The 22,945-nt window shown below is 38.7% G+C and overlaps 1 pseudogene; it reads right to left on the reverse strand.

The window, feature by feature from the left end:
* The window catches only part of LOC148479250 (vomeronasal type-2 receptor 26-like), a 58,587-nt pseudogene extending 37,552 nt beyond the window's left edge, over positions 1-21,035 (reverse strand).
* Positions 21,036-22,945: the final 1,910 nt, after the last annotated feature.

The raw sequence follows: 22,945 nt of genomic DNA on the forward strand, positions 1-22,945 counted from the left end.
CTCCCTGTGAGATTTGGGATGCATTGTCCACTTTAGTGGATGAGAGCTCCATTTTAGTCCATATCACTACACCCCCTACACATATTCTGAGCTGGGCTACAAGAGGAGCAGCTGCACTCTGGAATACGGTTGCATGGAGTTGCCCCTCTGACTCGCAGAAATTCAGGTAGAGGGGCCATGGGTAGAGAGTAGGGACACTATATCAGAAAATGCAGTTTTAGCTGCTTTATTCAATTTTTTAAACCATATCCTCTAATTTTACTTTTTGAAACTGTTTATGTGAATCTCAGTTAAGGTGTTTGTGTTGTCATTATGTTTAATATATTCTGCATGTTATTTAGCACTTTGTTGTGGTCTTGTAGTCGGCGTGTAGTCTAATTTAATTCATGATTGAGGAAAGAAGTGAAAAGTTGCTTTTTTTATTGCTAACTTTATGTTATTAAATTGTAAAATTGTGAAGTTTCCACTTACAGTGTCACAAGATTTTTTTTATGAATAAAAAAAGAATAACACACTGAGCTACCACATACAGGGGGTCATTCAGACCCGGTCGTTAGCGCCGATGCGCTCGGACCGGGTCGATGGCCCCCCACACAGCGTGCGCACGATGGCGCTGGCGCCGTCGTGCACATTCGTGAGACCCGCTGTGACCGACAGTGCCGGTCGTAGCAGGTCTCGATCCAAAGGGGGCGAGCTGTCGATGTTGATTGACAGCTTGCCCCGTTTGGAAGGCGGGCCGGGGGGGTAGCAGCCCAAATGGGGGCGTTCCCATGGGAATGCCTACCATTTGGGGGCGGCCCCACTGACATCACTAGTGATGTCAGTGGAGAGCTTCCGGCTCAGACAGAGCCGAAAGCTCTCCGGGGCTTACGACAAGGGAGACCCTACCCTAGGGTCTCGTCGTAAGCCCCTATGGTCGCGATGGTCTTGACCATCGTGACCATCACCTTTGGCGGTCATAAGGCTGTGGGTGTTAACCCACAGCCTTACCACCGCAAAGGAGGACGTCTTGAAAATTCGTCCTCTGTGCGACCGGCTCTGAATGAGATCCTCAGTGTCTCAAGATTTTTTATGAATAAGAAAACAATAACACACTGCACTACCAATAACAGTGTCACAATATTTTTTTCAAATACACTGTGTTTTCCACTTACAGTGTCACAATATTTTTTACCAATACAATGCGTTTCCACTTACAGTGTCACAATATTTTTTATGAATATACTGCATTTTACACTTACAGTGTCACAATATTTTTTACAAATACACTGCATTTCCACTAACTGTGTCAATATTTTTTACGAATACACTGCATTTTCCAGTTACAGTGTGACAATATTTTTCACTTACAGTGTGACAATATTTTTTATGAATACACTGCGTTTTCCACTTACAGTGTCACAATATTTTTCACTTACAGTGTGACAATATTTTTTTACGACTTCACTGCGTGTTCCACTTACATTGTGACAATATTTTTATGCATACACTGCATTTTCCACTTACAGTGTTACAATATTTTTACCAATACACTGTATTTTCCACTTTGTGTCACAATATTTTTTATGAATACACTGCGTTTCCACTAAGTGTCAATATTTTTTATGACTACACTGCGTTTTCCACTTAGTGACACAATATTTTTTATGAATACACTGCATTTCCTGTAACAGTTTCAATAAATTTTATTAATACACTGCGTTTTCCACTTACAGTGTCACAAAATTTTTTACAAATACATTGCGTTTCCACTAACAGTGTCAATATTTCTTATGACTACACTGTATTTTCCACTTACAGTGTGACAATATTTTTTATGAATTCACTGCGTTTTCCACTTACAGTGTCACAATATATATTATATACTGCGCTACCACCTACAGTGTCACAAACAATACGTGTATGAATATTACACTGCGGTCTGACAGGCAGCGTCACATTAAGAAAAATAATAATATAGTACACTGGGGTACTGCACAAAAAATGTATTTATTAATTAATTATTTCTTTATTAGCTTTTATATTTTTATACACTGTGCACCCCTGGTTGGACACAGCAGCTCCTGCCCCTGGATGGACACAGAAATCCCTTGATGGACACAGCAGCCCTGCCCTATATGGACACAGCAGCCCCTGCCCTGGATGGACACATCAGTCCCTGTCCTAGATGGACACAGCAGCCCCTGGATGGACACAGCAGCCCCTGGATGGACAGCAGCAACTGCCCCTGGATGGACACAGCAAACCTCTGGACGGACACAGCAGATCCTGGATGGACAAAGAAGCCCCTGGCCTTGATTGACACAGCAGCCCCTGGATGGACACAGCAGCCCCTGGATGGACACAGCAGCCCCTAGATGTACACAGCAGCCCCTCTTGGATGAAGCACAGCCATGGCAGCCCAGGACTCAGCAAGCAAATGGCGCCAATCACCGTGGGGAGGGACTTTTATACATTCCAAAACCCGCAAGAATCCGAAAGCAGGATGATGATGTTTTGCTTCTCTTTGAGATCCGAATCAGGTGGGAAAACCCGAGCCGGACTTGGATCTCGCCTCGGATATGGAAGTTCGGGTGGTCCGGTGCTCAGGGAACCAGACCTGCTCATCTCTAATTCCATGTGTACATTTCAATCAAAGCTAATGTTTTACAAAAAGAATTAGACAGTTATGTTGTGCAAAGTACTCAAACAATATATGTTGGGGGCAATATCATTAAAGTACAAAGAAATAACATAAAAATAATTATAGCATATAAAATATATTACAAAGTAAATATAAATTGGCTTGCACTACCCATACAATGAAAATCGGGTTGTACAATACATACCTCACTCAGAACCGCAGGAGATTCAGTTGCCCCATCATAAATTCACTCCAATGACATAAGAGCTGCCTCACTGTTCGCAGTTTGCCATAATTATTATAAATTTCTCTTGGTGGAAGGGAAACCATGAAATAAAGGGATGTGATAGTGTAGCTGAAGAGGAGAACCAGTGGGCCACCTTTCACCTCACATTGCTGACCCTAGGAGCAGGCATATGGTGCATTTACAAAGAGGGAAATAAAGTTGAGTCCACAGCCAGATTTTTAAAAAAATTATAAAAGTTGATGTTTATTCATTTACAAATTATTACTGTTCTAAGGGGTCTATGTATTAATAATCACCACACTGACATGATTATTAACTTTCCAACTCACTGGAGATATTTAAACTATCAACAAAAAAATCCCAGCTACGTACTACCAGGAAGTCACACGGACATCGGTTGCGGTAACCGCTGTCCCTGCGAGTTATATCCCCGGAATTTTGGAGAAGTATTTCACAGCATCAGCTTCTGGGGCTGGAAAGGGGCTTCAGGGGAGAGATCGAAAGATCTCTCTCCTGCCTCTGCCTTTGCAGGCAGAGGCAGGAGATGCAGTCATCATAAAGGCAAGATGTTTATTGCTCAAAAAGTCTTCAAAAAGACTCTTTACCCAATCCAGCTAAATGCATGCCCATGGAAGCTTACCTTTAACATTGTCCCTAATGGACAGTGGGGAGTGATCACTCCTCTGTGAATGAGCCCCCCTGCCATCTTGGTCAATGCCCAGATGCACATTCAGGAATCTGCTAAGGGACCAAGCCTACCACCTGTAGCATGTGTCTGATCTCCAGAGAGGGGCAACCAAGGTCCCCAGGCAGGGTTTCCTGACCATGTAGGGGACTATGTAGGGGAAGCTCTTTGGAGCTCCTGGACACCACTTAGGTTAGTGCAATTTTATCATTAAATATAAAGTTAAATCTTAAATATACACAGGTAAACACAGTTCTGTAATACATATATTTGGTGTCTCATGCTCAGCACTCGGTCGTTACACACTGCAGCTCAGGACCTGCTTTTCCTGGCTCAGTGCTGCACATACATTTTACAACATTTATACATTTTATTTTACTCAAAACTATATATTTATTTGTTTGTGCTTTTAAACTGTGTCTTTGGGACTTAATCTCTTTCAGTGCTAGTGGTACTGGGATCTGCTCTCCCAGTCTCCCAGCACTCTTCAGTCTGGGACTGCTGGGACTCTCCCCAGTGCAAAGCACCAGGATTTAACATCCTAATTGCCTGGCCACATCGCTGGGTGGTCTGGGGAGCTAGCTCTCTCTGTCCACCAGTGTGCAGCCAGACTCCAGTGGCCCCTTTACACACTCCCCCAGTGCAGTGCACCAGGGGTTAACATGCTGCTTTGCTGCACAGGGAGCTGTCTAGCATGGTCCCATTGTGTGTGGACCTCAGCCCTGAAGTCTGGGACACTTGTCACATGTGCAGCGGCTTCCTGCTTACCTGGGGTGTTGGAGCACCCACACTCCAGTACTGGTTAGAAATTGTCTCAGTACTGGAGAGAAATTGCTGTTCTGGTAAAATGCAATTGAGATTAAATTTCTAGCAGGGACACATGGGGTGTGGATTAAGAGATAGACAGTAAAAAGGTCGATAATGTCTAGATAGACATTAGATGTTAGACAGTCAATAAGTCGACTGGGACAACATTTCGACAGGGACAAAAGGTTGACACACTAAAGGTTGATATGTTAGAAGGTTGATAGATACAAATGATCGACAAGTTCAAATGGTCAGCACAAAAAAATGGCTGACACACAATTGTCACATTATTTTTTGCTTTCTATCACTAATCTTCACCCTAACCCTCCCCTTGGTGCCTAACCCTAACCCTCCCTTCTGGTGCCTAACCCTAACCATCAGTGTAATTGCCTAACCCTAAATGACCCTGTTGCCCATTTGTACCTGTCAACCTTCTTACATGTTGACCGTTTGTACCTGTCTACCTTTTGTCACAGTTGACCTATTGACTGTCTATGTAGATATTGTCAACCTTTTTACTATCTATCTATAGTCCAGAACCTGGACACAGGACCTCAACTAGTTATCTAAAACCAGACCTAATGCTTACATAGTCATCATGACTGCAAACAAAAAGTTTGGTGGTTGCTCACATCAGCTTAATGACATTGCACAGGTGCTTGTAAAATGCGGGGTTTACACTGAACTACAGAAAAAAAGGGATTTTCCCTCCAGCACACTGCAGCAATATCAGCAAAAATACTTGAATCCTACATAATAATAGAAATTCAGAGGTATTAGTTACATACATTTGCAATTATATGAATAAGCGCCAGGCCAACGTCAAGGCTCCTCTATACCGGTGCCCCTAACATAATGGGGTTCATGTCCAAGGCACAGGGAACCCCCAAAGAATCTAGCCAAGGACCATCCCAAGGGCATCACACAAAAAAGGAAAAAAGGTGATATTGAAGTGCAAAGTATAGATAGGATGCAATCGGGAAGCCGGCTGAAATTATACCGACAGCCGGCTTCCTGACTGTCATATGCCAGTGAGGGTGAAATTGGTGGGGTCTAGATGTAGACACCGCTCATTTCACCAATGCCGGGCGCCGTGAGCGGACAGCAGCGGTGGTAAGGGTTAGGTTTAGGGCTCCCGGGGGACTTAGGGTTAGGCACCCCCCCGGGATGTTAGGGTTAGGCTAGGGGGAGGGAGGGTTATGGTTAGGCACCCCCGGGGGGAGGTTAGGGTTAGGCACCCCTAAGGGAGAGTTAGGGTTAGGGGGGTAGGTTAGTTCATACTTACCTCGGGATGATCGGGATTTCCAGCGCTGTCGGGCTGCCACTGCCGGGATCTGTTCCACTGTCGGCCTGACGCTGTGGGAATCGAACTGCCGGCCATGCGGCCAGTGGTACTACATACTGATTCCATATAGATGTGTAAAGATAAATCAATAATTGTTAATATAATGACAAAGAGTTAAAATTAAATAAATAAAAGACAAACATATATAAAAGTGATGAAAAAATATCTATATGAATTAAGTGGTGATGCCCTGAAAAAGGCCCAGCCAGAGCAACTCCGGGGGCCCCACACCCAAATGCTCACCCCAAAATAATTGTTGCTACCCTAATAGTAGCACCCACTCTGGGTCATATAATTACAAATTAATGTACTGCATGATAACAGCACATGTGTAAGCCGAGAGCTCACTCACCTAGGAGGTACCCCAGAAACCTCCAAATGGCACTATACGGACCAGCACATCCTCCCAATGCAGGCTCCCTTCATGCCTCACAGAACTGCAAACAAAAAGTATGGCTGTCACTAACATCAGCTTAATGACATTGCACAGGTTCTTGTAAAGGGCGGGGTTTACACTGAACTACAGAAAAAAAGGGATTTTCCCTCCAGCACACTGCAGCAATATCAGAAAAAATACTTGAATCCTACATAATAATAGAAATTCAGAGATATTAGTGACTTCATGACTTCAGAAATCTGCTCTGCAACAGGATGGCAGATGTCATACTTGGTTATTCTGCCAAATAATTGTTTCACAAGAAATTGTTGTTTGAAGCTATTAGTCTTCTTGGTAACCATTACCCCCAGCAGTCCTAGCACGCAAAGATTCTCCTTTGGAATCGTGGATTGCATTAAGGGGAATCAGTTTAACTATGCAAATTGGATGCAGGAGGACTACTATCTAATTTGAATTAAATTGAATTAAAAGAATTGAGAATTTTTATGAAACCAGAAAAAAAGTGTTCTTTTAGCTCTTATTATTTTGAGGTGCAGCTGATGAAGTCACAACACACAGTAAGTACAGTTTTTGAATGTTTGTTCGCAGATATCAACTGCCCCTCAAACACACACAACCTTTACTGGAAATACATCTTATAAAGTTTAATTATAGATTTGAGAAATTTTTCAAACCAGAAAAAAAAATTCAGTTTATTGTGGGATGCAGCTGATGGGGCAAAACACACAGTAAGTACAAAAGTACAATAATATATGCTGTCCCACAAACATACAATATATCCATGAAATATTTAAAATAAATAAAAATAATTGTTATTATTCTTTGAGGTTCAGCTATCTCAGACACAGCATAGTATTTTTTGGTCAGCTAAGCTTACAATCACAGTATTGTCTCTGCCCTCAATGCACAAGAAATATTTCCTTCAATTGTGTACACAGTTAAGTGTGTTTGGTCAAGATTACATTCCTATGTGTTTTACCTGATTTTGCAACTCAGAGATTTACTAAAGGCAAACATGAGTGCAAAAACACAACTCTGCACAGAAATATATGTCAAAACTTGCAAATAGAAGTCAAAAGATCATACAACCCAACACGCAAGTATTTTCCATAGATAGGATCATAACTTATGGTTTTGCTAAGACCCATGTTTCAAAACACAATAGAACACAGAAAAAACTCAAAGCAGAATTTAAGAATCACATACTATAGAAGACATATCAGCGGTGTATTTGTATGTCTGTGAAGTTTCTCATTTGATGATGGGAATAAAAGGGTCCTCAATTATCTGCAGCAATCTTGCTGACTGAAGCATACCATAGTTTGTGTTGAGCAGTTATTTGCATTAACTTAGACTCTACCATCTCATTGAAAGGACCCAGGAGCAGCAACCAGAGCAGGATGTGCAGCATATTCAGGTATCTCACATTTTATGTAGACCTAAGTTTTTACATTTAAATCTGAAGTGTTTGATGGTGAGGTCATACAGATGTTCCACATCAATTGTACCAATTTATTGCATCAGTATGACCTTGTGAAGAGTCATCTTGACCCAGACACTGGATGGTCATGCATGGTATTTGGGCTGTATTAACTGCCTGTTGTATTACATTTTGTTTGCTACTGGCTCCTTTGAATCTGTCACTGTTGGAGTCTCTGGAATCTCATAGCCCACATATTCTAGATTTCCGATCCAGTCTCTGGCTACACTGACTGCTCTGAGTTACACCTATATCTGTTTCCTTAGCCAAGAATCACAGTAGCATGAGGGTAGCTTTTTATAGTATCTCAGAAGTGCCTAATGTTCCGGGTGCTATTGACTGCACACACATTGAGCTAAGGCCACCTTGGGATAGGGCACAGATCTAGATAAATAGAAATGATTCCCATTCAACAAATGTACAGGTGCTGTGTGATGCAAAACAAAGTTTTCTGGTGGGATATACTGACTGATGTCCCAAATCCTTTATCAGTCAGTCATCCCTCTATGCTAAATATGAGGCAGGTCAAATGCCAGAGGGATGGCTGCTGGGTATGTACACATTACACTGGCCCTTTAATGACAAGCCACATTTATACCTGATTGTTGTGACACCATTCCCCTACTTTGTGCTTATTGTACTTACAGGTATTTCAGAGTATGGCTGTTTCTCCTGGCTTATAACTACATTATCACTTATGGATTCTCCTGCTGAGCATAAGTATAATGATGCACACAAATACACTAGATCCATGATAGAATGCACCTTTGGGCTATTATAATCTAGGTTTTGATGCTTTTAGAAGTCTCTTGGGTTTTTGTTTATTCGCCATCCAAAGTTTCTGACATTATGCCCAGCTGCTGTGTTTTGCATAATCTGGCATTGGGACAACCTGTACTCCCAGATGATGCAATACACAGTGAGCAGGCTGGAGAATATGTACCACCTATGAGTACAGAAAGTGGGATGCAGGTCAGGCAGATAGTAATCAGTCGCTACTTTAGTTGAAAGTATCTTTAACACCATCACGTGTCACCTTCATACTATCAATTTGTTTATATTGTTTTAGAATATCATTAATGTTGTGATTTAAAAATGTTATAATTTTTAAACATCAGTGTAAATAATGGAAAAGTGGATGAGTTTCAAAGTTGTCCATCACAAACTATCTACTTGTAAGAATAAGATATTAAATTATTTACAAATATAGATGAAAGCAGATCGTTTGTTATGTGCAATTTATTTAATAATATTCTGTAGTTTACCACTATTGACACACATTGATAAACCATTTAGCAGTTACCACATGTTTTAACACATGATTTAGGCCCATGTGTGTGTTATATAACCACACACATACAAGTATTTAGAATCCCTTTGGTAAATCTCAACACTCTATTTCTATTGTCTGCTTAGTCACTTCTTGGTTCCGGTACAACATTTATGTAGCATGTGTTTTGAATTACTAACCATTGTGTTAAATAGTTACTTATCCTAGTTTCCTTTATATTTAAAACATTGCAAAGTACATGACATTTATAGGCATGTATTCTATTTTAATTGTTATTGTAGTAAAAAACAAGTGCAAATGTACTTGCCAGTAAAAACACAAATGTCTTGTCAATATAAAAAAAAAATTCAACATGCATCATGAAATGCAAAAAAAACAAAAAGGGTAAAATATTTTTGTAGTTGTTATAGGCCATAACACGGTAGTGTTGTTACTGGCATAGTGGTATATGATATGCTGTCATTGGATGTGCTGTGATTAGCTTCTGGTAACTGGCCAAAACTTGGCTACCCAAACTAAAAATGGTTACATTAAGTTCACAAACAGCATTAGTCTGGGACTCCAGCATTTCAAGAAGGAGTTGTGGAACTTATTATTGTATAATCTGTTCTAGAATGTCTGCTAACCTCTTCCTTCAGACCTGTCAAGTTGCAATTGGACCTGTGTGCCCTCTTATTAAGGTTGGACATTTGACACAATTGGGATTTGAGAAGGTACAGCTGTTGCCTTTGAAATTCAGACATAGGACCTACTGCAGCATGGATCGCTATGGTGATCGCGGCTGCAAAATCGCACGTAGGTCTGATACAAAAATATGCTAAGGTTTGCAATCACACAGCCAACATAGAGACGCCCACCACAGCCTTCTCATATCTGTAATAATTCACAGTCCTGTGTACACATCAGTGACATCGAGTAACATTGGCCCCTCATGCACAATTACAGCATCTCTGACCTGACTCAGAAATTGCAAGTCTCGTCGCACACCCATGTAACAGCATATAAATGGACTGGCACGCCAGCGTTTCTCTGACCACTCCCCTGTCACCACCCCCAAACGATGATGTCCCGTCACTCGCTCTGCGATGGCTTTCTTTCTGCATGCGTGATCGCAATGCTATCCTACACACGTGCACTGCGATGCATAAGCATGCACAGTAAGCACCATCAACTGATCTGTGGTTGCAATTGCGATCCATGCTGAATCAGGCCCATAGTGTGCCAAAATACATTTTCTGGCTGCACTGCAGGAGGTGGACTAGAGTTTATTTGTGGTGGGGAAGTGTCTGCTCTGGAGGTGTGTGAAATTGTTTTGGTCATGGGATATATTTCCAGTGTAATCATCTCTTCTTCTGCCTGTAGGGGGTCGTCATCTGCCACTGGAGCTACAGAAGGTGCTTCCAAGTCTTCAGAACCTATAGAAGACAAGTGGGTAAGTATTGTTGACCAAATTTAAGAAAATCATATACACATAGTGTTCAGCTAACATTGCCTTTTTCTTAGCGTTCCAAAAACAGCTGTTTGTCATTAAAAATCAGTTGTGCTGGCAAAGCCTCCATTACACCCTACATTTAAATACATTTTACGCCCTCTATATACAGCATTTAGGCCCAATAACATCAGACTTGAAAGTCTGGCTTCTTATAATAAAAACATTGGTCAGAATCACCTCTTACTCCAGTGTTGGTCCAATTCATGTGCAATGTCAATGTGTATATTTTTATGTTCATAGACTCATCATCTGAATGTGTCAAACTCATAGCAGAAGTCTCCTCTGATGAGGTTAATAGGAACAACCTTTGTGGATCAATTATAATATTGTAATGTTCCAAATATGCGCAATCAATGACTGCAGCCTAGGGGAGACTTTTAAGAGGTTCCTCACTTGCCCTCTAAAAAACATACAAATAAACAAAGTCAAGTGTCACCCTTTGGCGCTGCCACACAATGTCTCCTTATATTTCCAAAAAGGAACCACAATGAGATCCTCTGTATGTAAATCTTCCAGGATTTATTCCTCAAGATGTGTGAAATTCCAATTCTGCTTCCTTTGCATCAATATCTCAAAAAAGAGAAACCAAACATAGTGCAATAATGATAATAAAATTACACTTATAATGGTGATGACAAAGGAACACTCACGTTTCAAAATAGGTAGAAAACATATAGTATCTCCAGTCTGTAACACCATAGGAAATTCCAACTTCAAGTGTAGATCAACTCAAAAAGAGAAGAATATACCAAAAATAGTGCAATACTGTATGTATTGACAGAAAATTTTATTCAGACAAAAAAACACACATTTAGACAGAATGAAAACCACTTATATATATGCATCACATCGGAAAAGCAGGATGGGGTTATCGATAAAAGATGTAAATAGAAGGAAACCAGTGGTTCCGGATACCAACGTGATCTCTCCTGTAGTTCACGATTCCCCCGTCTCAGCGTTCCATGTGCGGTCACCGGCTCAACGCGTTTCGAATTGCTTGATTCTTCCTCAGGAGCATGGTGAGTAAGTGTCTCCAGGGCTTTAAATACCCCTTCCAATATCCAGAAAATAACTCAGTTTTCCCGCCTCGCCTCCTCCTCGTGGTCACCGGAAGTGCCATTACCAGAAGTGACATCACCGGAAGTGTCGTTACCAGAAATGGCGTCACCGGAAGTGCTGTTACCGGAAGTGACATCACCGTAAGTGTCGTCACCGGAAGTAACGTCATATCACTTCCGCTTTTTATGCGTTCCACACTACAGGAAGTGGCTGTTATCCACTCGTTGGTATCCGGAACCACTGGTTTCCTTCTATTTACATCTCATATCGATAACCCGATCCTGCTTTTCCGGTGTGATGCATATATATAAGCGGTTTTTATTCTGTCTAAATGTGAGTGTTTTTTTGTCTGAATAAAATTTTCTGTCAATACATACAGTATTGCACTATTTTTGGTATATTCTTCTCTTTTTGAGTTGATCTACACTTGAAGTTGGAATTTCCTATGGTATTACAGACTGGAGATACTATACATTTTCTACCTATTTTGAAACATGTGAGTGTTCCTTTGTCATCACCATTATAAGTGTAATTTTATTATCATTATTGCACTATGTTTGGTTTCTCTTTTTTGAGATACTGATGCAAAGGAAGCGGAATTGGAATTTCACACATCTTGAGGAATAAATCCTGGAAGATTTACATACAGAGGATCTCATTGTGGTTCCTTTTTGGAAATATAAGGAGACATTGTGTGGCAGCACCAAAGGGTGATACTTGACTTTGTTTATTTGTATGTTTTTTTAGAGGGCAAGTGAGGAACCTCTTAAAAGTCTCCCATAGGCTGCAGTCATTGATTGCGCATATTTGGAACATTACAATATTATAATTGTCTTCTTTTCCTTACAAATTCGAAAATTGCAGCAATTATGTTTTCTTTTAGAGAAAATAGAATAGATCTCCTGATTGATTTATTTGGTACAAATAATGATAAAGATAATGAGAATGTAAGTGATGAGGATTTGTCAGTAATCCTTCACAGATTAGAAAATGCTATTCTGAAAGAGAATCGTTTGTGGTGGGAGGTAATAACGCTAGAAAAATATCAGGGGGATCACCTTATACCTAAAGGTTTGAAAATAATTAAACCTCCATCAATTACAACAACAAACGAAAGTTTCAGAACAGATTGGGATATGATTTTAATGAATTGTTCATTTCAACTTATAGATTTAATTTTGAAGGAACGAAGAAGGGGCTTAGAGGTACTCAATGAGGAGATAAATTCTTTGCAGATTCTGACAGAACCTGTAAAAAATTTGTTAGATTACAAAGAAGCTGAGATTGAGATAATGAGAAAATTGAATAAAGAAACTAGAGAGTTAAAAGAGAAAAAATTAAAGAAATATCAGAGGGATGTAAGAGAAGTTAGAGGCCCTTCTCTTCATGAAATTGATAAACCAATAGTGGTACAGGAAACACCCAGGGTCAATATAAATAAATTGGAAAGAAAAGAGAGGAGGAACCCTAGAGCCCAACTTAGCTCTTATATACAGGAAGAAAGGTGGAAATTTCCCAAAAGGAAATATGGATTGAGGCATAATAATAGAGGCTACCAACATCAAAAATATTACAGGACAGGATATTGGAATAATAGAGATATCTCTGAATATAGAGGTAGTCCATTAAGACAATGGAGAGACAGGAATACCCCCAATTATGGGGAAGGTTCAGTGGAACTGAAAAATAGATATCAAATTTTTGAAGATGGGAAAGAACCCCAGTCTCCTTTTTTAGATTGGGATCAGAAAAAGAAAAAATGGAGAAGCCAAAATCAAAACCAAAATTAAAGAGGAAAGGGAAAACCCATAGAGGAAGTAGAGGAGGTGTTAAGAGAAATAATCAGATTAAGATAAAAAAGGGAAAGATATTAAAATCCATCAGTAGAGAAGACACTAAAATATTCAATTTGAGTAAAAAAGTTTTAACTGAGGATGAATCCAATGTTTTAAAGAAAGGCTTAAAATTTGCCCCGACTAGCCAAATTAGTTCTTTTGACCTGTTTATTGACCTTCAAAAATTTACTCGTAAACTAATTGTTAAAAAATTATTTTTAAATAAAGATAAAGATGAATTGGTGGATGAGGAAACTAGAGATTTCTCTAGACCTTTATTTAAACCGAAGTCCTCTTTTTACCCTACACACCAAAAGGGTAGTTTTATAGATTGTTTTAGTAAACTTGTTATATCTGATACTGAGAAAATAGTCAATAAAAAGAAAAACAGGAAGTGTAATTTAACTAAAAAAGAATATATGGCGCTACAGTCCCTAAAAAAGGATGATTGGCTTATTATCAAACCCGCTGATAAGGGGGGAGGAGTAGTTCTCCTTAATAAAGAGGACTATATAGCAGAAATTAATAGTCAATTAAATTAGGGAAATACATACAGGAAATTAAGGAGTGATCCTACGACAAGAATTACAAAAGAACTTTTAACACTAACTACTGAAGCCTTGGAAAAAGGTATTTTAAATATATATGAACATGAGTTCATTAATTTAAAACATCCCTCTGTTCAGACTATATACATCCACCCTAAGATCCATAAGGATCCTTTACATCCACCTGGGAGATGAATTTTATCTGGGACTAATAGTATTACTTCCAACCTTTCAGCGGTTGTTGACTCTTATTTACAACCCTTAGTTAAAAATACCAGAGCCTATCTCAAATACACTGGGGATGTTCTGAATAAAATTTAAACTATTGAATATTATATTATGTATAGTGCAGATGTATCATCTCTCTACACTATAATAGATACAGAAACAGGATTGTTAGCAGTTTCCTACTTTTTAGATAAGACTGATTTTGGTGATAATGTAAAAGAATTTCTTTTAAAAAGTATTAATTTTATTTTAATTAATAATTACTTTTATTTTAATGGGACATTTTATCTTCAACAGATTGGGACTGCTATGGGCACCAGGTTTGCCCTCAGTTACGCTAATTTGTTTATGGCATATTGGGAGGAGCAGAAGATCTGGCAGGATGGCGTGCTGGGGGTAGGCCTGGTGTCATGGCAACATTTTATAGATGACATTTAATTTATTTGGAGTGGAAGCAAAGAAGATCTTGTTTTATTTTGTCAAACACTGAATTTTAATGATTTTAACATTAAATTAACTTTTTCCACCAGTACTCAGGAAATAACCTTTTAAGATTTAGTTTTATATATTAAAGAGGGATGTTTAAAAAAAAAAAAACGTATAGAAAAGAAACTGACTCGAATAGCTATATCACACAGGATAGCCAACATCATGAGAACTGGCTTGAGAGAATTCCCTATAGCCAGTTTCTAAGAGTCAAAAGGAATTGTTCAGAACAAGAAGTTTGCGATTCACAAATAAAATAAATGACGAGGCGATTTTTAGATAAAGGCTTTAGTGAAAAAACCCTTAAGAAGGCCCAAGATAAGGTTGACAGTGTAGATCAAAAAAATCTCTTAGTACCTTCAGGTAAACAAGAAAAGAAATAAATAAATAGTTCTTTCGATTGGGCTTATATCAGTAGTTTTAATTCTCAATCTAAAAAGATTGAAACTGTCTTTAGAAAACACTGGAAGATTCTTAAACAGGATCCAATAATAGGAGACAAAATACCTATTAAACCTTCCTTTATATACAAGAAAGCTTCTTCACTCAAAGATAAGCTTGTCAGAAGCTCAATTGAAATTAATAAGAGATCAAGTATTAGGAGTAAGGGCTTTTTTCTATGTGGGATGTGTTTAATGTGCAAAACTGTAAAAGGTCTCTCAAAACAAAAAGACTTTGAAGTGAATGGCAAAGTTTACCCTATTTATGATTTTATTACCTGTAGTAATACCAATGTGATATATTCATTAACATGCTCATGTGGATTGATGTACATTGGTAAAACCAGTAGGAATCTCAAGGTTAGACTTGTGGAGCATGTATATAACATTAGAAAGGGTTTGGAGACACATACAGTCTCTTCACATTTTAAAAGTATACACAACTCCAATACTTGTCATCTAAAAACCTTTTTTGGTATCCAACACATTAGTGCCAATTGGAGGTCCAATAATGTGGATGTCAGATTGGCCAAATCGGAAATGTGTTGGATCCATAAATTAATAACTTTAGTACCCCATGGACTTATTTGGGACTTTGAACTCAAGTGGTTTTTATGAATTTTTATGTATTCTTATTTAAAAAAAAATGTTTTTGAATATTTTTATGTATGCCTCTATATGTACCCATGTTAATGATTGATAATATTTATATTTTCCTTTTTTCCCTTTCATGTATGGATTTTGGGCCTTTGCTCTTTATATGATCCAATGAGATGATCTCCGTGCTATTTGTATGGACTAATGGACAAAATGCAATAAGAAGTTAGGGTCTTTTCATCATCCTGGTGAGAGTTTCCTCCGTTTGAAATGCAAGTAAGTGAGTGGATAACAGCCACTTCCTGTAGTGTGGAACGCATACAAAGTGGAAGTGATATGATGTTACTTCCGGTGACGACACTTCCGGTGACGTCACTTCCGGTAACAGCACTTCCGGTGACGGCATTTCTGGTAATGGGACTTCCGGTGACGTCACTTCCGGTAATGGCACTTCCGGTGACCACGAGGAGGAGGCGAGGTGGGAAAACTGAGTTATTTTCTGGATATTGGAAGGGGTATTTAAAGCCCTGGAGACGCTTACTCACCATGCTCCTGAGGAAGAATCAAGCAATTCGAAATGCATTGAGCCGGTGACCGGACATGGAATGCTGAGACGGGGGAATCGTGAACTACAGGAGGGATCACGTTGGTATCCAGAACCACTGGTTTCTTTCTTTTTACATCTTATATCGATAACCCCATCCTGATTTTCCAGTGTGATGCATATATATAAGCGGTTTTTATTCTGTCTAAATGTGAGTGTTTTTTTGTCTGAATAAAATTTTCTGTCAATACATACAGTATTGCACTATTTTTGGTATATTCTTCTCTTTTTGAGTTGATCTACACTTGGAGTTGGAATTTCCTATGGTGTTACAGACTGGAGATACTATACATTTTCTACCTATTTTGAAACATGTGAGTGTTCCTTTGTCATCACCATTATAAGTGTAATTTTATTATCATTATTGCACTATGTTTGGTTTCTCTTTTTTGAGATACTGATGCAAAGGAAGCGGAATTGGAATTTCACACATCTTGAGGAATAAATCCTGGAAGATTTACATACAGAGGATCTCATTGTGGTTCCTTTTTGGAAATATAAGGAGACATTGTGTGGCAGCGCCAAAGGGTGATACTTGACTTTGTTTATTTGTAACCTTTGTGGATCAGCAGTGGTGGTTGTGGATAGACATTTGTATGTGGCACAGATAATGGACCTACACCAAAACCATTACAGCAATCACAACCAAGTTTTTTAATTTATTATGAAGGCCAAAAACATTTCTCAAAATAGTTTACCTGCCTCCTCATCTTGGAGCTGTTTTCTGGGCCATCATTGAGGTGCTGGGGGTTGTGCTATGAATATGAAACAAAATGTAAAACAGTAATACATCTGCCTTGTCAGTATGCAAACAATGTTTGAAATTAATGTAATGTTCATATTCCACTGAATGTTTAAAAACGTCTAGAGAGCATTAGAAGTCCACCCGAACAATTGGGAACCCAGGACTACAAGACAGAATGGCTCCAAGTCACAGCGGAGGGTAGACAGTCTGGTAGAATATCAATGATTTGTCTTGGTAATGTGTACAAGAGACTACTTTACAAAAAAGTAGTTAGTGACCTTGAAGGACTACAAAGTTCAAGAGGTATGTCCAAAATATTAGAACCTACATGATAATGTAGAAGTTGTTCTCCCACAATTTTCCAAAAATACATGACACTTTTTGAATCCTGGTCAAAGAAAAAACCAAGTGGAAAACATCTAAGAACCTTTGTAAGTATTGCTTATGTCCTCATGTCAAAAGAGAGAAGACACAAGTTGGATTAAAAAATCAAAAAAGTACATAATGCTTGGCTGTTGTCATGAAAGTAAAGGCTACAAATTTGTGCAATCCAATTACAATAAAGCATGTCAAGTGAAGAAATATTGTATTTAAAGAGACAGCACAAGTTAGAGAAATTCTGGACTTTGACATGCAGAACAAATATGTCTCACTGGACATGTCAGTAGCTGGAGCTATAGTATATCTGAACCATAGTCTACTAGCATGGAATTTCAGCAACAGAAAAGATTGTCTGCTAGATCAAATGTTGGCAAACCACCTAAAAAATATGATGATGAATTTACAAACATCGCATTTAGTGAAGCTTTAGATATTCCTGTGCCAAAGTCAAAGATTGGTGTGAGTGGAAGTCCAAAGTAGGAAAAGAGACTTTGCAAGATTTGGGAGTCAAAAGTTCTAAAGACATTAAAGAATCATGACAGTGACAACAGTCCAATGTTTGTGAGTCAAGAGACTGTTACCAAGGCCTATGCTTTTAGTGAGAAGAGTTGAAGTACCCAACAAGAAGGCCAAACAAAACTTGATTGATATGTTGATGTTCTTTTCCATGTCTAACCTAATCTGTTCTTACTTGTTGCTACATGAAAGCTTCATTTATTAGTCTGTGTAACATGTAGAAGCTTGTAGCAAGGGGGGTGTTATAAAGAAAGAGCGTTACTGCACATTCTTCATTATGGCTTCTCGAGGGATGATGCTTTGTTCCCTTACCAACATGGCTGGATTGCTTCTGTGTAGACTGACAGTGGGAGATGGACATCTCCACTTAGCTCCAAGAGACATGCTGCTTTGACTATGCTTGTTTCAGCACCCTGCATCAGTACACACATCCAGAAAGAGTCATTGGCTGGTGAGCTGTCCCAACCCCGTTCCACTGCAAGCTCCGCTTCATGCCTCTTCCAGTGTAACAGTGAGTGCAGCTGCACCTTCACTTATCAATAGACTACACTACTGGTTATGCAAAAAAAAATCTGGTTTGGAGCTAGAGAAGAAATTCCCTTTTTGGGGCACTCTTGAAATATATATATATATATATTTATATGTTTAATTGCATGAAATGATTGATGTATTAAAACAAAACCTTTATTTGTTTATATAACTTAAAACAAAAGGGATAAATATAGACTCAAAACAATCTATTCAACAAATGGTGAGTCTCCCAATAAGATAAACATGTATAGTTTAAAAATCTACCATGATGTAAAAAGTCAGGTGAAAAATGACTTGTGGGACAACTTTAGTCCTTAAACAAAGTTTCTGTAATTTATAAACCACAGTGAGTGCTGACAATCATTTTCACCAAGTAATTTTTCACCTGACTTTTTACATCATGGTAGATTATTAAACTATACATGTTAATCTTATTGGCAGACTCACCATTATGTTGAATATAGTATATATTTATCCCTTTTTTATTTTAAGTTATATAAAAAAATAAAGGTTTTGTTTTAATACAGCAATCATTTCATGCAATTAAACATATAAAAATATTTTTTTTTTCAAGAGTGCCCCAAAAAGGGAATTTCTTCTCTAGCTCCAATCTACAGGGTTTTTTCTATTAACGTTGAGTATGTTATATACTTTATCCCAGGGAACGCCACCAACACATTAGATTATTACTCTTATTAAAATTATACATTATAATAATAGTTGGTTCTGCAATTCTTTGTGACTTTTCTGTGCGAGATAATTTTGTTCTGTTTTTCTCTACTGGTTAAGCCACTGGATTTGTGGTTGGGTCAAATACTGCATAATTCCACCGGATAGTACATTAATCTGCTAAACTATTGCTGTACACACATATTCCCAACAATAAGAACATTTATAAATTAGGTTATATTTTTTATGTGTGGTGTATACTGAGGGGCAGTCTAATAGTGCTGGTTCAACCCATTTCTAAGGCTCCCTCTTCTCCTGATGCTGATTTTCTGTAGGAATAGATTACATCATCTTGTTGCTACCCAATTTGTGCCATTGTCACAACTTTGCATTGTTCTAGACTTTGCAAAGTATTTAGCCCAATGGAATACAGCAACTGATACTGCAATGTAATATTGATGCAGGCTGAAGCAACTGTAAAAGAAAAAAACTGAGGTCCAACTTTGTTAATAGCAAGAAACAAGAGAGATGTTGTATATGGAAAAGAAGATCTCGTTTAGTTAAGTATGGGCATTTAGAGGTCTATGTCACTTCCCACTATGGCCCTAGATGTGTGGAGTTTGTATATTCTCCCTGTGCTTGCGTGGGTTTCCTCCGGGTGCTCTGGTTTCCTACCACACTCCAAGAATATACTGGTAGGTTAATTGGCTCCCAAGAAAATTAACCCTAGTGTGTATGTGTGTGAGAATGTGGTAGGAAATATAGATTGTTAGCTCCACTGGGGAAGGGACTGATGTGAATGGGCAAATATTCTCTGTGAAGCGCTGCTAAATATGTGTGTACTATATAATTAACTGGTAATACATAAATAAATAAATATCTGGATATCAAATGTGTGTTGTGGAAATTGTGATAGGCTGATGGGAATGCCAATGATACACTAGATCAAATGTAATAGTCTATGAGTTGTTAGCAGCTGTGGTTGACTTTGACATTAAAAACAATTGACCCTTTAAATTTGAAGGATACATCTCCAATATGTGACTGCTGTACGCAACTTACAGGCTATTTGTTAGGATCTGCGGTTAGCAGATCATCTTGGTTGCATTTTATCCTTACCATCTATATGCCGTTTGTGTCATCCAGGCTGCACAGGTCACACTCCTGCGTCCTCAGTGCACAAGCCAGTGTACTCGCACTTGTGTCAACTTGGCGGCACAAGTCGTAATCCAGCATACTTCCTCCATTCATCTGTTACAGCAGCCAGCCAAGACACTTCCAGCCCCCAAGGCTGCTACCTGCCCATAGGTTTCATCTTATCCCACTGGTCCAGGCTTCAGCCACTCCCGCCATATCAGCCATTTATGCTACTACACGGCTGCATCAAGCCAAGGTTATACTAGCCCTCAAGGCGGTTGCGGGGTAATACCCTACAAAGTCTTACCCCAGGCTTAATATTATATTTGAGCCGCTGTGTCCACAACCAATAATCTTCTGTCTCTGGAACTGTGCTTTAGAACATACTGTAGACTTTACTCACCTGTGAGTATCCATACACACTCAGTATTTGTGCTATGGGCAGAGTTGTTTCTGATACAAAATCTCCAATAAAACCTGCAATTTTTCCCTGCCCTGAACAGTAATAATTAGGAACAGTTTTGCCCGGTCCTGATATTATTTGAATCACACTTTTTGCAGCTTTCTTAACACTGGTGCAAGAATCATATAAGTGATATCCCAGAGTCACATTGGGTAAAATATTAGAATCTTTATTCACCTCCTCTATGGCAAAACGAAAATCCACAAAGTTCCTGTAATTGCTTACAAGTGGTCTGTGGATAAAGAAAATATTTTTAGTGAAATAATATTTCAAATTCAGTATTTGCCAATTCCTGATAATAGCTGAACATGCAAATAAAGAAACCTTTTTGAAATTTCCATTATGCAAATATTTTTTATTCTTTTTCTAGAACAAATAAATATTCTCTTACAGTATATTTAGTAATGTTGGTCCTCCTTTGGCAGCCATTATTGAACCAGATTATTCCTTTGTTAATTAATACCATATACTGTATTATGGTATCTTACAGAAATTTTGGTCTAGTGTCCCCAATGCTATAATTTATGGGGACGATGAGCTGATTGATTGGAAAGAAATGACTGATTGAATATATAGCCTAAAGTTTCAAATTTATGACACAAAATTTATGTCAATTTAATTTAATTATTTCAATACAGTAGGAGATTATACAGGAGGTATTGAGATTTGTTATATGGACATCTATGTAAAGCTGAAGTTTTCTTTCTTAATATCTTGCCAAACAAATTTCTCCTGTTCAGTGATTTCCTTATTAAAAAATCAGAAAATCTGATGTTAGAGATAATATAAGAATGGAATATTCCAGTATGTCAAATAGATACCAAGGTAACAAATGAGGTGCTGACCCTCATTTTGTTACCTCGGTATCTTTTTTACATTCTGGTGTAGTATATGATACCTTACTGTACATGTTGCTCTTGGTATGAAAAGGACAACAACTCTCAGGTAGATCAATCATGTAAATTATGATTATTTTTTCCAAAAGTCACCTCAAAGATTGTTGATTTTTTAAACTATTAATTTAGTCTATTATAAAAGTATATTTGAATTGCATCAACTAGGTTTCCATAGATCCACATTGTAACATTACCCCTCACCATCCTAATGGCAGTAGTTTTCCCAGTGACAATCAATGCCACAGTGGGATTGCCAATCACCCCCAGTGGTAATAGATCCTCCAACGGGGGAGTGATCATGCACTGCAGAAATCAGCAATAGTGGTCAGAGAGGGGCTTAAATTCCCTTCTTTGCCTTTACATTGAACTTCATGTCTGGTACATTTTAGGGGCATTTATTAAGGGGTGAAAATGTATTCCCCTGAGTGAATGTTTTTTTGGGCAGTCTGAGGAGCAGTGAACATAACCATTCGCAGGTGCGTGTCTCGCACCATGCATGGCGCTATTTGCTGCACAAGGAGCAAAGATGCAAGAAGACATATCTGTACATTTACCTGTACTGTATTTACACAAAACACACACATATATATATATATATATATATATATATATATATATATATATAGGGCACAGCCCTCACAGTTTCCAATATGTTCTTCACATGGTGCTATCACTACTACAAACTACGCATAAACTTCACACAGCACAGTGCGTCACTCTGGTTGACAAAGTATGCAGACACAGCATAAATAGATCCCAACATTTCAATGCCCTTTTAATGCATTGTCATCAGGGATTAAACAACAAATGAATCTTGCCCACCATTTATATTATGGAATACCTAATTTGCATATGGCATTTTTCTGACAGAGCAGTTTAAGCTATATAGAGATGTTTTTATGCATACTTTCCATATAATAAGAACTGTGACGTTGGGTCATGTGGTGCAGCAATGACATCATCAGAGGGTGCCACAGAATGAAGGAGATGCCTGGAAGGTAGTTGCTGCAGTACATCCAAGTGAGCTAAAGGACCTCTAAAAATGTCACAACCATGTGATCCACTTAGGGTTACAGACCCTCCAACATGACCCATTCCATTAGGAACGAAATGCTCTGCTCCTGGACTTCCCTCTTAACTTATGATTGCAAACACCTGTGGTGAAACACCTGTCTTATCTATTACCTAGTTCAACACAGGTGACAGCAATCATAAATTAGATGGGAAGTCCAGGAGCAGAGCATTTTGTACCTAATGGAATGGGTCATGTTGGAGGGTAGGGGGTTAGGCTGCAGGGAGCGGACAGTTAGGTTTGGGCAATGAGGGGATGGTTAGGGTTGGGCTGCAGGGGGGAGGGGGCAATCAGGGTTAGGCTGCAGGAGGGGAGGGTTAGGTTTAGGGGAGGGGTAGGGCGAGCAACGAGAACCTTTAGCCATGCCTGGA

The sequence above is a fragment of the Taudactylus pleione genome, unplaced genomic scaffold (assembly GCF_031769625.1).
Source record: "Taudactylus pleione unplaced genomic scaffold, aTauple2 ptg000627l, whole genome shotgun sequence".
NCBI lineage: Eukaryota > Metazoa > Chordata > Amphibia > Anura > Myobatrachidae > Taudactylus > Taudactylus pleione.